The 16,021-nt window shown below is 43.4% G+C and overlaps 1 long non-coding RNA gene across 1 annotated transcript; it reads right to left on the reverse strand.

The window, feature by feature from the left end:
* Nucleotides 1-1,966: 1,966 nt before the first annotated feature.
* Nucleotides 1,967-14,833, reverse strand: LOC105990093. The gene is made up of 2 exons (XR_001175282.1): nt 14,679-14,833; nt 1,967-2,206 (listed from the first exon to the last, which is right to left on the reverse strand). It is a non-coding gene; the product is annotated as an uncharacterized LOC105990093 (long non-coding RNA).
* Between the last annotated feature and the right edge of the window lie 1,188 nt (nt 14,834-16,021).

A 16,021-nucleotide genomic window follows, 5' to 3' on the forward strand; every position in this document is an offset into this window, starting at 1 on the left:
CTCACGCCTGTAATCCTAGCTACTCGGGTGGTTGAGATCTGAGGATCACGGTTCAAAACCAGCCCAGACAGGAAAGTCCGTGAGCCTCTTATTTCCAATAAACCACTCAGAAAACCAGAAGTGGCGTTGTTGCTCAGGGACATCGCCCAGGTCCAAAGTTCAAGCCCCATGACCTACAAAAAAAAAAAAAGAATCTGAGACTGTAGGAAGTTGCATGTAACCGACGATTGATAGAAATCAATGTATTTCAAGGTACACACATTGTGTGTGTTGGTATTAGGGCTTGAACTCAGGGTCTGGGCACTGTCCCTGAGCTTTTTTGCTCAACTAGTCCTCTACCACTTGACCTACAGCAACACTTCTGGCTTTTTTGGTAGAGAATTAGAGATAAGAGTCTCATGGACTTTCCTGCCTGGGCTGACTTTGAACCACCCTCCTCAGATCTCAGCCTCCTGAGTAGCTAGGATAACAGGTATGAGCTCCCAGTGATGAGTTTTCAAAGTACACATTTTTGATACAGAAACTTGGTCCATGACAGGCAAATACCCTTGAAGGGTATCTGACCTAGAGCTAGGTGTGTGTGTGTGTGTGTGTGTTATATCACCCACTTCATCTCCAGCAGGAGAAGGAACTTTCTTTTTTTTTTTGGGGGGGGGGGTCCAGTCATGGGGACTGAACTCTGGGCCTGGGCGCTGTCCCTCAGCTCTTCAGCTCAAGGCTAGCGCTCTACCACTTGAGCCACAGCGCCACTTCTGGCTTTTTTCTTTTTGCTTATGTGGTGCTGAGGAATCGAACCCAGGGCCTCAGGCATGCAAGGCAAGCGCTCTACCACTGAGCCAACTTCCCAGCCCAGAAGGAACTTTCTGGATCCTCACCCTTACCATATACCTGGTTTCAACTGCCTGCACTGTCAGCCCTTGGAATTTCCTTCAGGCAAGTTCTAAGTGTGACTTAGCCTGTTTGCCCTCATAGTGTTGAGTTTTGGAGATATCACTACTATACCTTTGTGCCATGGCTACAGACAGTCCCAGGGGGACTGTCGGGATGCAGTAGTGTTGTGAGAGCACAGTGGGTTAGAAGATCTAGAGTGAAGTTCCAGCTTTGCCCTTGAGGCCTGATGTGGCTCAGAAGGTCACTGTGCTCTAGAACCTGCCTGTATAAGGATAAACCAGGAGAAATTTGGAGCTGAGACGACATGAGCCATCTTATGACAAGGGCCAGGACCACTTCATTCTCTACATGATGATGGGGATTCAAGTGACAAAGGATACCCACAAATGTGACAGTTGCTATAGGTTCTCAGGAAGCAAGAACCTTCTAGCTTGCTCTCCTGTGTCCCTCTGACTCCCTTCCTTTTGAATAATGGTTCTGAAATGATAACCTAAAGTGTCATGTTACATGTCATGCATGTGGGCCTCCATTACAAACCTCTCCATCCTTCTCTTAATGTCAGAAGCATTAGGTTGGAACTGACTGGAAGGAGACAGGGCAGGAAACACCCACCCCTTCCTTCAGTAGAGCAATCTTAAAACCTCTTGAAATGAATTCACTACATCTTCAGACCTCTATGAAAAATTCTCTCCCTACATGTCTCTCATAATTCTTTGGTTCTCAGTAGGAGAGCTAGCCAGATGATCAGGGCACATGTGTGTGTGTGTGTGTGTGTGTGTGTGTGTGTGTGTGTGTGTGTGTATCTGTGTCTGTGTGTCTGTGTGTTTATTGGGGCACATGCACTGATACTAGGATTGGGATTCAGGGGCTGGCACTATCCCTGATCATCTTTTGCTGAAGGCTGGTATTCTATCACTTGAGCCACAGCTCTTCTTCTAACTTTTTTGGCAAGTGGAGAATAAGAGTCTTATGGTCTTTCTTGCCAGGCTGGCTGGCTTTGAACTATGATCCTCAGATCTCAACCTCTTAAGGAGCTAGGATTACAGGTATGAGCCAACAATACCTGGCTAGGGCATGTTTTTAAATATTATTTATTCTTTTTCACAAATATGAGCCTGGTACAAAATTCAAAACTTATAGAAGACTAGTAAATAAGCTCTTCTCCACGATGTAGTATATCTCCTGTTTCTTCTCTGAAGGCATGCACAGTGCCAGATTCCAGCGAATCTGTTCAAAGCTATTCAGTGTGAACACTGGAGATGTGGCTCAGTGGTAGAGGGCTTGCCTAGCACGTGCAAGGCCCCGGGTTTGATTCCTAGCAATACAAAAACAAAACAAGGCAAATTCAATGCATGGGTATATATACTCCTGTTTTTCCCTTTCACAAATGAAAATACAGTACACTATTATACTTTCTCTTTCAGTCTCTTAAAGTTATATTTAGGCCTCTTCCATTTCAGCATATACAGAGCTGCCTCATTTTTTAAAAAATACAACATAGTAGTCTATCATATAGATGATTGTAATTTTACCAGTCTTCTATTAGACATTTTCCAAACTGTTATTATAGTGAAAAATGTTGCAATGAATGTTCTTATACATATAATCGTGTCATATTGCTCCTTGTTTTGCATTGTTAGTTTTATTCTCATGTGTAAATGTTTGCTCTTACTTTTCCCCTCCCTTCTTTCTTTTCTCTGCTCCTTCTTTCTTTCCCTCCCTCTTTCCTTTCCTCCCTCCCTGTCTTCCTCCCTCCCTTCTTTCCTTCCTTTGTTGAGCTGGGGATCAGATCCATCTGTATTTCAAACTGTGTTTTAATGAGATTGCAAGTACCTAGTGGACTAGAGCAAACATTGTGCTGTCTTGAAACTCCCAAAGTAAAGCACAACATTATACTCATAGGTTGGGTCTCAGAAATATTGGATAAATACTCAACTATAACTGGGCATACCTGTAATCCCAGCCCTCTAGCTGAGGCAGGAAGATTATAAATTTAAGGTTAGCCTGGGCTACATAGTGTACATAGACTCTGCCTCAAAACAAAACAAAATAACTCAATCAAAATAAACAAAACCCTCAATTTTGCCAGTGATACATACTTAAGAGAGAAGCACATGGTATTTGAAAGGTTAAATAACTTGCCTAAATTACAGCCAGTCAAAGGAAAGACCAATAAAATAAGTAGATAAAAATAACCTAGATATCTAGATATGTTCTGAAAGTAGAACATGTTCCCAGCATGTACATGTAGACTCAGAATAGATAACCCATTGGCTGCTCTAGAAACAACTGCTCTAGAAAAATCGGTCATCTTGGGAGGCTGGCAGATGCCTTCAGGTTTTGGAATTCCATCTAGCAGGTGTTGACTCCAGTTCACAGAATGGTGTCCTAGTGACCCGGAAAAGTTAAAGTTAAGCATCGTCCAGTGAGCTTGACTGAACAGTGGAAGATATTTCCTCTCTAGAGGGGAATCTAATTCAGCTCAGAGGAAGACAAAAGAGGGGACAGAAGAAGGAAGGAAAATCTGGAGGAGGACAAGCACACCCTGAGCACATGACAGCTCCTGAATAAATCAGGAAAAAGAGGGAATGAGTAGATGACTTTAATTGTCCTGCATCAGCTGTCATGGGTGATACACGAGGAGAATGCTTCTTTGTTAATAAACAAGGAGGGTGTTGTTATCATGATGCCTAATGAACACTCATTATGATCTGGTAGTTCAAAATGTGTGGTCTGATTGGTGGACCTCAAAACAATTATGTCGACATCTTCTAGCTTAAGGATCATACAGCTCTGCAGTTTCGCAATCCCATTACCCCTTCAAAACAAAAAAGGCTTGCAGACACTAAATGTTGTGTTTAATCTTCCTGAATCTCTTCAGGGATTTCTAAGACGTCCACCTAGAGTGAGTCCAGTGTCCACATCAGTTTCTTTTGTTTTGTGTTTCCGAGCTAGTAAGTTTCCTTTGCCCTTAAGGAAAAAGGATGGGGGAGAGTAATGAATGTTTCCTTTAGTCTTTAGACTCCACACCTCAACCAATAAAAGCCTGGCCATCAGGTTTATGGGTTGGAAAATAACTTGCAAACTCTGCCACATGGGGCAATGGGAAGCATGGATGCCACATGGTACTGAAATGCAAGAGTCATTTGAGGAGCATAATTATCCAAGGTGGCAGTTTGGCCAAGATGGAGGGAGACACTCCTAAGCTTGAGTAAAGTGCCCTGGAATCTGAGAGGCTACTGAAACCATCCACATTTCAAGTTCCTACCTCGCCCTGTAGGGTTGGCATCAACCTCCTTCCAAGGCCCTCCTGAGCACCTGCAGCCCTGACCCATAGGGCAAAGAGCCACATGCTGACTCATCAGCTCCTACAGCACGGAGCCAAGAGCTACAGGGCAAGTCCACCTGGTTTCCTTTGCCACCGTGACCAAAACACCACGCCAGGCAGAGACTAGAAGGGAGTGTCATTGGTGGATGTGGCATTTCAACAAGGCTTTGTAAATGTCAATACATTTTTATTACACTGAGCAATAAGCTTTACACACATTGGTTTGTAGAAATGGACTGAGAGGTCATCTGGTTTAACACTGCATTTTGCAGATGTGGAAACACACATGGAGAAGTCTTGCTAAAGTCACCCAGCTGGTCAAACCTACTTGATCACCTGCTTTCCAACATTCTCCAGCACAGTGCTCTTTCCATTTCCTGATACCTGCTGCCCCCAACACCCGCAGCGTTCTTGCTACTGCTCTCAAGTGTATTCCTTTGACATAAAACAATGGCTGGCTGAAAAGATTTTGTGCATCCTTATTAAACATGAAAGTGTTTTGAAGGTAAGACCTAGGACATCGTAGCAGTGAATGTCTTAATGTAAGGTTTGAAAAGTCTAAAACAATTTAGAACTTTCTTTATGGCTCCGTCCAGAAACTCATATTTCTGAAGATAGAAATGTGTTGTGTCCTATTTCAAGAAACCAACCATTTATTCTTTTCTTTAAAGTTTGCCAAATTGGCATATGTTAGCTATACAAGAAGGATTTCATTGTGACATAACTGTACATACATAAAATATATCCTAATCAAACTTACCCATCTCTATCGCTCACCCTTATTCTTCTTCCAGCTTAAAACAATTTCAACTTGTTTCATCGTTCTATTTTCATGAATACATATAAAATCTTCGACCATAATCACCCTCTCAATTCACCTGCCACGTTTCTGATGATACCCATCCCCCCAACAGAGCCTGTTGGACTTTCTTTGTCATTTCTTGTCATCACTACCTACTCTAAATTATCACCAACTCATAACAGCACATATTTTCTAATCTGGCACCAGATTAGACAAGTGTTGTAGTTGATACTTTGACAACAAGGTTTCTTGTTGTTTCTTGAAGCACTGAAGTCATCCTCTAGCCCATGCTAGGCAAGGGCTCTCCACTCAGCCACTATTGTTGATATTCTCTGTTGATATACTGCCCCATGCTAAAGTCATCCAGCTGTTCTAACCCATGGCAGCTAGTACACATGCAACAGAATGTAGAATGTGGAATTTTCTATTAGCTATTTGAACGCAAATATAGTCAAAAGGCATACTGTTTTTACTCAAATAACTTCTTTGACCCAAAGAACAACATAGGCAAAAAATATCAAAAGCACCTATAAAATTAAAGGGTATATAAAAATCAAAGCTAGGCCTTACTGTTTTTAAACAAATTTGATCTTCTTTAATAGTTATTAAAATAGATAATTTATGTAAAATAGGCCAATAAATTAATTGAATTATATAATACACTTTCTCTTCTGAAGCAGATATTTCGTTGGGTCAAAGTCGTGGTCCTGTTCATAACTGGCACTCAACCTGGCCTGGCCCAGTGCTTGAAGCATAACAGTCAGGCAATAAATGCTCCTTGAATGGATGGATGAATGAACGGGTAAAAACACTGGAATTCTTTATTTACAGGTGATAAACCCATAACTTGAGACAAAAATAGAATTTTAAAAATCTTAGGATTTTATGTATTTGTGAGTCTTATGAGAGGATTTAAAAATAAGAGTGTTGGTAGGGAAGATTTCATGAGCACTTTTCATTCAGTAAATAGGTCAAAAGAATACACCAATCATATCTATACAATGTGAATTACCTTTCAGACATCCTTCCACTCTATCTAATTTGATAGTACATGATAAAGAAGGTTTCAGAATATGTTTGAAATTACATCTTTATTGATCTCTGTATTTTTGGGGATTGAGGCTGATGTGCTAATGTAGAGCATATAGGAAAGACACAGCTCCACCACAGTTACTATTATATGATATTAAACAAGTTAAGAGTCCCTCCCCCACGGTATAACCCCCTGCTTTCACTGTATTTGATGTTGGTATAATTTGTGGAGGGGAAGGGAAAAAACAAATCATTTAACTAGGGATACAGGTGGACCCATTGCAACAATGAGGTGTGTAAGTCGTTATGTGGAAAAACGAACTTTACAACTTTGGTGGGGGGTGGGGGGAGAGTCGGATGGAGGGAGGGGGGATTATGGGAAGGGATGGGAAGGGGAAATAAAGAGAAGGCAATGCTTGGTAAGAAATGTACTCATTATCTTGCCCATGTAATTGTAGCTTCTCTGTACGGTAGTCTCACAATAAAAAAAAAAAAAAAGTTAAGAGTTAAGAATGTTTTCTAGATCCACTTGGTCAAGGTTCTTTCCCTGATTCAGCTAATTTATATACCCATTCTGGGTTTGTTTTTTGTTATGTGTAATATAAACGTACCTTAAGCTAAGCAGTAGGGACTCATGCCTGTAATCCTAGCTACTCTGGAGGCTGAGATCTGAGGATTGTGGTTCAAAGCCAGACCAGGCAGGAAAGTCCATTTAACCAATAAAAATCTGTAAGTAGAACTGTGGCTCAAGTGATAGAGCTTGATAGCACAAAAGCTCAGGGACAGTGCCGAGGCACTGAGTTCAATCTGGGACTGGCACTAACTAACAAATAAATAAAACCCTTACCTCAAAGGGTATTTGTAAGGATAAAAAGAGACAATGCCTGAGAAAGATCTAGTAACTTATTCGGGAGACATCAAATGTGAGGTATTCTTTTTATAATTATTGTTGTATCACGGAAGCTGTATTTAAGGCTCATTTTTACTTTCTGTTTCTTCTTCTGGAACAATGCCATTTTAAATGAATACTACAGAGGAAAAATAGGTGTGACTCATGAATCATGTGTTCTCTGGAACTTTAATCTCTAGTTCTCTTCACTTACCTCATGAAGCAAATGAACCAAAGAAGGAAAAGCCGTGATCAGAGTTAAGAGAAGATGAAAATTGACTCTAAGAAGTGCTCAATGAATTTCTAGAAAGCTTATCAGCAGATGGGATGATCAAGCAGTCCAGAGTATTTTCAAGAGTCTGTAAGACTATTGGAATATGATTTCTACATCTCGCCTTGTATTTTTTAGCTTCCTAGCATTTCTAGTGTTTTAAAAGTCTCAGAGTTAAGAAGTATATTGTAAAAGCCTGGAAGCTTTGTTCTGGTCTGGGCGGGACTCTGATCTATTGAAAAACAAGCCAACTTCGTTCTGAGCTTGAAGCTTGACAGTGCCATTTACAGTGACACAGTCATGCAGTAAATGAGCAGAGACATTCCAGAGTTCATGACTGTTGTGTAACAACAACACTTCAAGGGTGGCTGCAGGCCGGAGGTACAGCACGCTGTCCCGCCCCTGTGTGCTGTGTGGTAAATATGGAGGAACCACTCCCCTGGAATGTGCCATTGCTCAAAGGCCTTCCTCTCCATCCCCACCAACCAAGCAGCGCTGGGGTGGGCGGGAGCAGGACTGACTGGAGAGACGACTCTATTTTCAGGGAATGACAAATTGATGGTGCTGATTGGGTGAGAGTCGTTACTGCCCTCTGCTCTTGGACAACCTACAGGGAGGATTTGTTTAGTAGTGACTTGTATGAGGAAGTGTTGCAGAGCAACAAAGCACCCAAACAATCTGCTACCACAGAGGACATCAACCAGGGATGGACTAGCAAATTCTCTTCTCTATGTCCCAGCAAGCACCAGGTTGCTGGAGAGGACATTCCATTCCACTGAGAGAGAGAAAGAGAAGGAGAAGGAGACAAGATGGCAGGCCTAAATTACATGTGCAATGGCCCAAGAGGCTTGTAAACATTGAAGGAGTTGATAGTTATTTTCATTCCTGACTGGTTTGGTGGGACAAATAACAGCAGAGTGCTCCTAACTGGAGCGCTGAGGGCATACAGTTGGAACTCTGACCCACAGTGAGTGATGGACGTTCATGACAGAGCCAATCCAACTGCAGGCCTGTTGATGTTTGAACTCAAAAGAGGTCTTGGTAAGGAAATTAGGTGTAAGGTCTTAACTAAAGGAAAACACTTGTGATCACTAGCACGATCAAGTGTCACTACCCAGGGGCTGAGGGGAGAGGGGAAGTGGGCACTGGGTGTTTGAGTACAAGGTTTCAGCTTTTTTTTTTTTTTTTTTTTTGGAGTGTGTGCTAGCAGTGGAGCTTGAATTTTGGGCCTGGGCGCTTTCCCTTAGCTTTTTCACTCAAGTCTAGTGCTCTAGTATTTGACACATAGCTCCACTTCTGGCTCTTTTAATGGTTAATTGGAGATAGAATCTCCCCAACTTTCCTCCCCATGTTGGCTTTAAACCTCAACCCTCTGATCTCAGCCTCCTGAGCAGCTAGGATTATAGGCGTGAGCCATTGGCACCTGCTGAGTTTCAGTTTTGCAAGATAGAAAGGTTCTAGAGACCTGTTGAACAAGGAGCATACAGTTCATCCTATTGTACTGTAGGCTTCAAATGCTTAAGATGGTACATTTTAGGTGAATGTGTTTGTGTCAAATAAAGAGAAAAGAAATGGCACCTAGGGCAGTCTGCTCTAATACAGTCCAGACTAGATGTAGTGCCTTGTCCTAACCTCCTCTGTTCCCTTGCAGGCTCCCATTAGGACAGGTGCTAAGGAGACAGGCAGAAGCTACTCTCAGTCTGTGCAGTGTCATTGTGGCCACTCTCTGGGCTTCCCAGGACCACAGAGCCCTTGAAGTGAATGCTTTTTTCTTTGCTTAATCATCTATTTCTCCTCACCCCAAGAGAGGAGTGTAGTGATAAGTATGAAAGAAGATTGACATGCCTCTCAGAGGTCTAAGGACTTTATGGAGGCCAGGGAGATGAGCTTCGGGACCTCTCCTCTCCATTCTCCCCTCAGCACCTCTCCCTAATCCCCAACACCTTCTACCCCCACATGCACCATCAAAAGGGACTTTCCCTCTCTAACCACCGGGGTCTCCAGCGGTGAGCAGAAGGTGATGACAAAAGACATGATGTGGTTTCTGCTCAGTTAGAAGCACAGGAAAAACTTTCAAACAGCCCTTAGAAGGAAGAGACGCCCAAGCACGGAAGGAAGTCTGCACCTTTAGCAGAGACATTACCCTGCCTTTTTTTTTTCTTTTTAACTCTTTCAGAAATACCTGCTTCTCTTTTGGAGAAGCCCAACATGTGTCTCGCTGAGCCTCAGCAGAGCCCACAGAGAGGCAGAGTGAGCGTCCACCAGCGAATGGTCATTTCCAAGTCACCTCTTTTGGACTCATTGGATGTGAATAAAATTCAGACCAGAATTTACGAGAGACTTCTCTCACATCTAAGTTGTAAGATTCCTTCCTTGCTTGCTTCCTTTTCTTTCTGTTCAGGCAATCTTTTTAAGAGGACATAATTCTTCAGGCTAAAGATGAGCAATAATATATATCATGCTCGTACACTCCAATTGGAGGAAGAGTTGAAACAGCTGTGAGCTATCTAGGAAGGGTTGAAAGGTTTGCTTTGGATAATGTCATTTTCAGTCTGGAACCCACGTGCAGCATGCAGGTCAAAACTAGAGGAAACAAAAAACTACCATTTTGAAGCAAGATAACCATAAATCTCCTAGGGTTTCGGTTAGTTGCAAAAGTTATATGGTTGGTGGGAATATGGAAAGTCTTCAGATAATCTTTAATGGAGTTGTGCCATTTGCAATTCCATTGCTTCAGACAAAAAAAAAAAGGAGGAGCAGACTGCTCTTTCTCACTTTCATCCTGCCTCCAGGTCCATCAGTCAGCCATAGATGGGCAATGTTTAAAACAGAACATACCTTCTTTGACTCAAAAGCAGCATGGTTTGTTTTTATGTGCACTTGAAACAGAAAATATGTCTATTTGTAAATTTCCCTCCTTTCTTTTCTTTTCTTTTTTTTGGTTGGTTGTGGGGCTTGAACTCTGGGCTTGGGCGCTGTCCCTTAGCTCTTCAGCTCAAGGTGAGCGCTACAAATTTCCTCTCCTTTCTAACAAACACAGATTCCATGCTTCAACATGGAATGGACTTTCAAGGTAGTTTACTCATAAAAAACCATCTGAAGGTGGGCGCTGGTGACTTATGCCTGTAATCCTAGCTATTCAAGAGGTGGAGATCTGAGGATAGCAGTTCAAAGCCAGCCCAGGTAGGAAAGTCCATGAGACTCTTATCTCCAATTAACCACCAGAAAACCAGAAGTGGCACTGTGGCTCAATTGGTAGAGCACTCAGCTTGAGCTGAAGAGCTCAGGGACAGTGCCCAGGCCCAGAGTTCAAGACCCACAACTGACAAAAAAAAAATCTGAATCACCCCATGCCTCCTCCTTGGGGATCATTGTGCCCCTTAGCTGTAATCAGGTCTCTGATGCATGCTCTGAGAGGGAGGGGCTAGTGTGGTGCCTCAGTTTCCTCTTTGAAACCCCATTGACCTGTGGCTGACAGAACTTCTAAAGCCTGACATCGATTCTTCTGCTAAAATACCAGCAATACAGACTCTTTGGCACTTTTAGAGGGGTAGGGATGCCACCCCTGGAATGATGAAAACCTTACAGTAAGTGAAAAATCTGGAATGAGCCTCAGCTTCAGAGGCATGAGTGTTTGCACAGGGTTAGAAACTGAAATATGTCCTGACTGAGGGAGAGAGGGACCTAAAGGAGGTGGGGGCAGATGAATAGAAAGAGGGATGGTGGGCAAATACAGCCATAAGGCTCAATGCACATTTGTGAAAATGGAACGGGGAAGCTTGAAGAGTCAGGTGGGGAAGAAACAAGGCTGACTCTGATGAAGATGCACTGTGTATGGAAATAGAAATGCTAAGTTACAACCCATTTGTAAAGCTAGTTGAAGGTAGCAATGAAAACGAGGAAAAAACTTTAAAAAAAACCAACTACACACACACACACATCAAACCAAAAAGTGAAATGGATTCTGAACAATGGTAGGCCAACACTCAATCTTCTCTTCCTGACACATCTTAGAACTACATAGGAGTCAAACTCCTGATGAAGCAAAAGATGGTCACTTAGTGTTATAAAACTCAGTCTGCTAATGTAGAAAGCAGAGTTGGTGTCCAGTTTCAGTGTGTACTTGTTAGGTATCATGGGCATCAATCTTGACATGCTATGCCTTTAGTTTGCCAGCCTTGTCTACTTCCTTCTGAAAAAACTCTGGGAGGAAGCCGGGCGGTGGTAGCGGCTCACACCTGTAATCCTAGCTACTCAGGAGACTCACCTGAGGCTCACTGTTCAAAGCCAGCCTAGGCAGGAAAGCCCATGAGACTCTCATCTCCAATTAACCACCAGAAAACCAGACGTGGTGCTGTGGCTTATGAGGTAGAGTACTCACCTTGAGCTGAAAAGCTCAGGGACAGTGTCCAGGCCCAGAGTTCAAACAGGCCCAGGACCAAACAAACTCTGGGAGGAGAGTATGTTGCCATAAGCCTTTCCACCTGCACATGCCAGGACTTCCTGCAACAGCAGCAAGAGCAGATAACAAGATCTCACAAGTGCTGCCAAGAAACCCTCAGCCCTACTGGCCAATGGACAGAACAGCAAACAGTCTGTTGTTTTTTTCCAGCCCCTAGGATCCCAATGAGCCACCTGGAGTCTGACACAGAGATGAGGGAGGAGGAGGATGCTCACCCATCAAGTGCTCACAAAGCCCTTCCATGCAGCTTGGGATTGATGACCACTCATTTCCCCCTCACCTGGCCTTGAAAGCAGGTACTCATGAGTGTTTAGTTGTGTGTGCAGATCTAGAACCTTGTCCTACTTGAGGTACGAAGTCAGGGGCAGGGGGCAGCCTGCAGTGTGGGAATGGCTCATGTCCTTATTGGACACTGGCTAATTTCATGACATTGAGTCTACCTAGCTTCCTGTGGTCCCCAACACTTCTGCTCACCGTCCTCTTCAAGGCAGCTGAAGGAGCATAGAGCCACACTGGGGGAACTGACCTACTTCCCAAGTGCTCCCTGTACTGCAACTATGCAAAGGGGTGGAGGGAAAGCAGCTACGATTGCAATCGCCTTTGTGTCACCTGAGCCCAGATGTGCTCCTGAGGAGAATCGCCTGCACTCTCAGACTCAGCGCAGAGCTGCTGTGTCCTGTGGGAACACATCTCCAGGAATGACGAGGAGCACTCACTATGACACCACCTTGCCTCTTTGAGGAGTCAGGGGACAAGCCATGGCTTTGGGCTCCTGAGCCTCCAGTTGGCTTCGTTTCTCACCAGGCCGCTCACTTTCCCCTCATCCCCATTCCTTGGTTGGCAGATACTGTGCGTGTTCTTCAGAGGGGTGAAGAACAGGCTTGGGGTGTCAGCAGGTTGCAGAGATAACCAATTGGGGTGGGGGGAGATGTGTGCGTGCACACACACACACACGTGTGCCAGGACACGCATGTGAGTGTTCAGGGAAGTAAGGTGCCCCACCCACGATGTGGTAGTGGTAGTGGGGGGGGCGGTAATCACAATGAAACTGAACACTCAAGTAGAAAACAGTGTCCGCCCACAGAGATTGCTGCCACCAACTGCTACAGTGAAGGGTAGGGGCAGAGTCACTGCTCAGGTCAGTCTCAGGCTTCCACGGGGCTGGTGATTCAGTAATAACTGGAAGCACAATTGCTTTTTTCACTCACTATGTTGTTTTTTTTTAACGGTTTATTCATAAAGCAATTTTTTTTCACTTTTCACTTATTTCCAAGCCCTTTCGCATCTATCTACTCATGGTTTCTGTCTTGCCTTAACCTTTACCTCTCTCGGCTCAGTTTTTCTTTATTCCCCTTTTTAAACTTTGAACCGTTAAAAGTGGTGTCGGGGGCCTCGATTGCTTTGCTAACTGAAATGTTTACTTTCAACATCTCTTTAAGGGTCGCTGCCCTGGGTTCTCAACTGCCACTATTTCTGTCCCCTCACACACTTAAATCTTCCTCATTCACCTTTCAAATAGGCCTTTTCTTTAAAAGAAAGGAAAAAAAAGGAAAGAAAGAATAAAAACCCGTTAAACATCCTAAGATTCAGTCTAGCAGGAGTTTGATTAAAGCATAACCCATGATTTTCATTAGAAGAATCCTGATTCCCATCAGATGAACATATTAATTCTGGGGGAAAGTTCTCACAAATCAGCAAGATCTCTGCAGGCCAAAAGAAGCCACAATAGTTGTTCCCATGCAAGCTTGCCCCTCATTTCCATTTTCCCTGACATCTGCTCTCTAAACAACAAATATCTGCCTATAGCAACAAATCAGAGATCCAAGGAAAACAAAAGGGCAAAAGAGAAAAGGATGGAATCTTAGTATATTAAAGGTAGAATACTTCTGGCAGGCTGGAAGACAACCCAGGAATGACTCCTATTTTAAGAATCAGGAAACAGAGTCCCAGAGAAGTCGCAGGACTTTCTTGAGAGTATGAAGTTGAGAAAGAGTTGAACCAGGACTAGAGCAAAGCCCCTAAACTCTGAGTACACTGCCTTTTTTTCCAGAAGAGTAGAAGCTCAATCTCAGTTTCCACCTTTGGAGTATTTTTAGACTTTGGCCCTGAGAACCATGGAAGAGTTACTGATCTTCAGTAGTTGGTCGCACAAGTACAGCACTATCAGATTACTAAGCTCAGGCAGGTAAGAAACAGCTGTGTGGAAGGGGATGAAGGTGTGCCTCACTTCCTTTACCTGTGTAGATAGGGGCCAGTACTTGGGGAAACTGACACTGACAGGAGGAGGCAAGGCAGAGAGGTTGCCTCTCCTCTCTGGTAAAGACTGCACTGGAAACTATCCAGCCTGAGTGTTGCTCTCACTCAAGTAGTGCCAGGTACAATGCCATGGAGGATGGTGCTGTGCCTCTCTTCCATCCTCTTTCATGATCCCTGAGAATTTCAATGTGAAATCTCTTTTGAAGGATTTTACAAAAGATACAGCAGAGTCTATTTCATGGTACTTTGGAGTCTTCTTCAGAATTTGTCTAATTACACAATTTGTCTAATTACACAACACACACACACACACACACACACACACACACACACACACACACACACACATGTCCTAGGAGGTTTGGGGAACATTACAGAAACACTTGCTACCAAAGCGTTCGATCTATCTTGTCCCAGGTACGAGGTTGCTAGAAATGCTTGAATTGCAGAGCTAAGATGTACTTGTGCATCTCGTGCTTTCAAACTCACCTCCTCTAAGTGCTCTAAGCAAAGAGACGCGGCTTCTTCCCATGGGAAGGAACCCGCATGTTACACACTTTACAGGTAACTAGTCTCAGCTTTAAGCTCCCGTGCTTCCTTTCATTTCTTTGCTTGGCTGTCCACAAGAGATCGTGGCTGACTGCCATTATCCACAGGTGAATCCTTCAGATGCTGGAAGCTAGGAAGCTTTGTCATAAATCTGTGAGAACAACCCCCCTTTGGTTCACACATTGAGAAATTGCTTACCAAAGATATCCAGTGGTACTCATCTGTTACTTCCTCTTGCTTCATAGCGATTGATGAAGACTAAAAGATGACTCGGTTCGTGTTTATGAGAAATAAAAACTTTCCATCTTATATTCAAAGAAGGAGATGCCGATAAGGCCAAATCTGGTTGAGTATGTGCCAAATCTGAAAGGAAAAGCAAATTTGGAGAGGGTTTGTTAGTTTATAGTATTCTGTGAAACCGGGCGATAGAAGAGTATTTGCATAAATCTGGCCAAAAATAACATTTTGGAATCTTGCTGCACTTTTTGCCTGAATCATACATTAAGGCTGTATTGAGATTAAAATGACTTCTTACTTATTTAGGGAACAGCTGGCACAGCATTTGGAGCAGATGGACTTGGGGATTCTGAGCTGTTGAAGCTTGGAAATGGATCTGATGGAGGCTTCTCCAGGAGGCTAGAAACATTTATTATAAGCTCTGTCTACCCAGAAGTGAACTTCAAAGAGGTGCCCAGGGCTCAGAATGATTTCTCCTGGCCGGAAGTGAATGAAATCGACATGTTATAAACCAAGAACTCAGTGGAATCGCAAAGGAAACAGGAGCATCTTCTGGTCCGGTTCAGTGAGCACATTGTGACGTTCCACTTCATTATTTGTTTTAGTTGCTCTGTGTTACAGCCTTCCTTCCTCGACCAGATAATCCTCAAGGCCTAGCTGTACATTAGAAATCTTTTCCCATGTGCCTCCAATTACTTTCATTCCTCTGCCCTTTCTCATCATCTCCTTTTAGAGACAGCAAGACACACACACACACACACACACACACACACACACACACACACACGAAGAGCCTTACTTAGGACAACTAAGGGATCCTATATCAAGCTCATTTCCTCCAATGAAAAAAACACCCTACCTAGAAATGTCCCCACAAAATCCTATGGTACTGTATACTGTTTCATGGTGGGAAATTTTAGTCATTATTTCTGTACATAGATGCTATTTAATTAGATTCAGAAAAAATTCAGAGGTGACTTCTTTGGTTTTGCTTCATCGTGTAAACAGCCGTGGGAAGCCTGAACCCAATAGCATATGGACTTTCACCAGAGAGCTTATTATCTTTCTATACAGTATCTTCTTAAACAGTTAAGTCCCTCCACCAGTGTTTCCAAGGTCTAATTCAGGAAAACAAGACTTTTCCAAGTAAAGATTTTTTTTTTGGTCAGTCATGAGGCTTAAACTCTGGGCCTGGGCGCTGTCCCTCAGCTCTTCAGCTCAAGGCTAGAGCTCTACCACTTGAGCCACAGCACCACTTCTGGCTTTTTCTGTTTGTGTGGTGCTGAGGAATTGAACCCAGGGCC

Source organism: Dipodomys ordii, unplaced genomic scaffold (assembly GCF_000151885.1).
Source record: "Dipodomys ordii isolate 6190 unplaced genomic scaffold, Dord_2.0 Scaffold62, whole genome shotgun sequence".
Lineage (NCBI taxonomy): Eukaryota > Metazoa > Chordata > Mammalia > Rodentia > Heteromyidae > Dipodomys > Dipodomys ordii.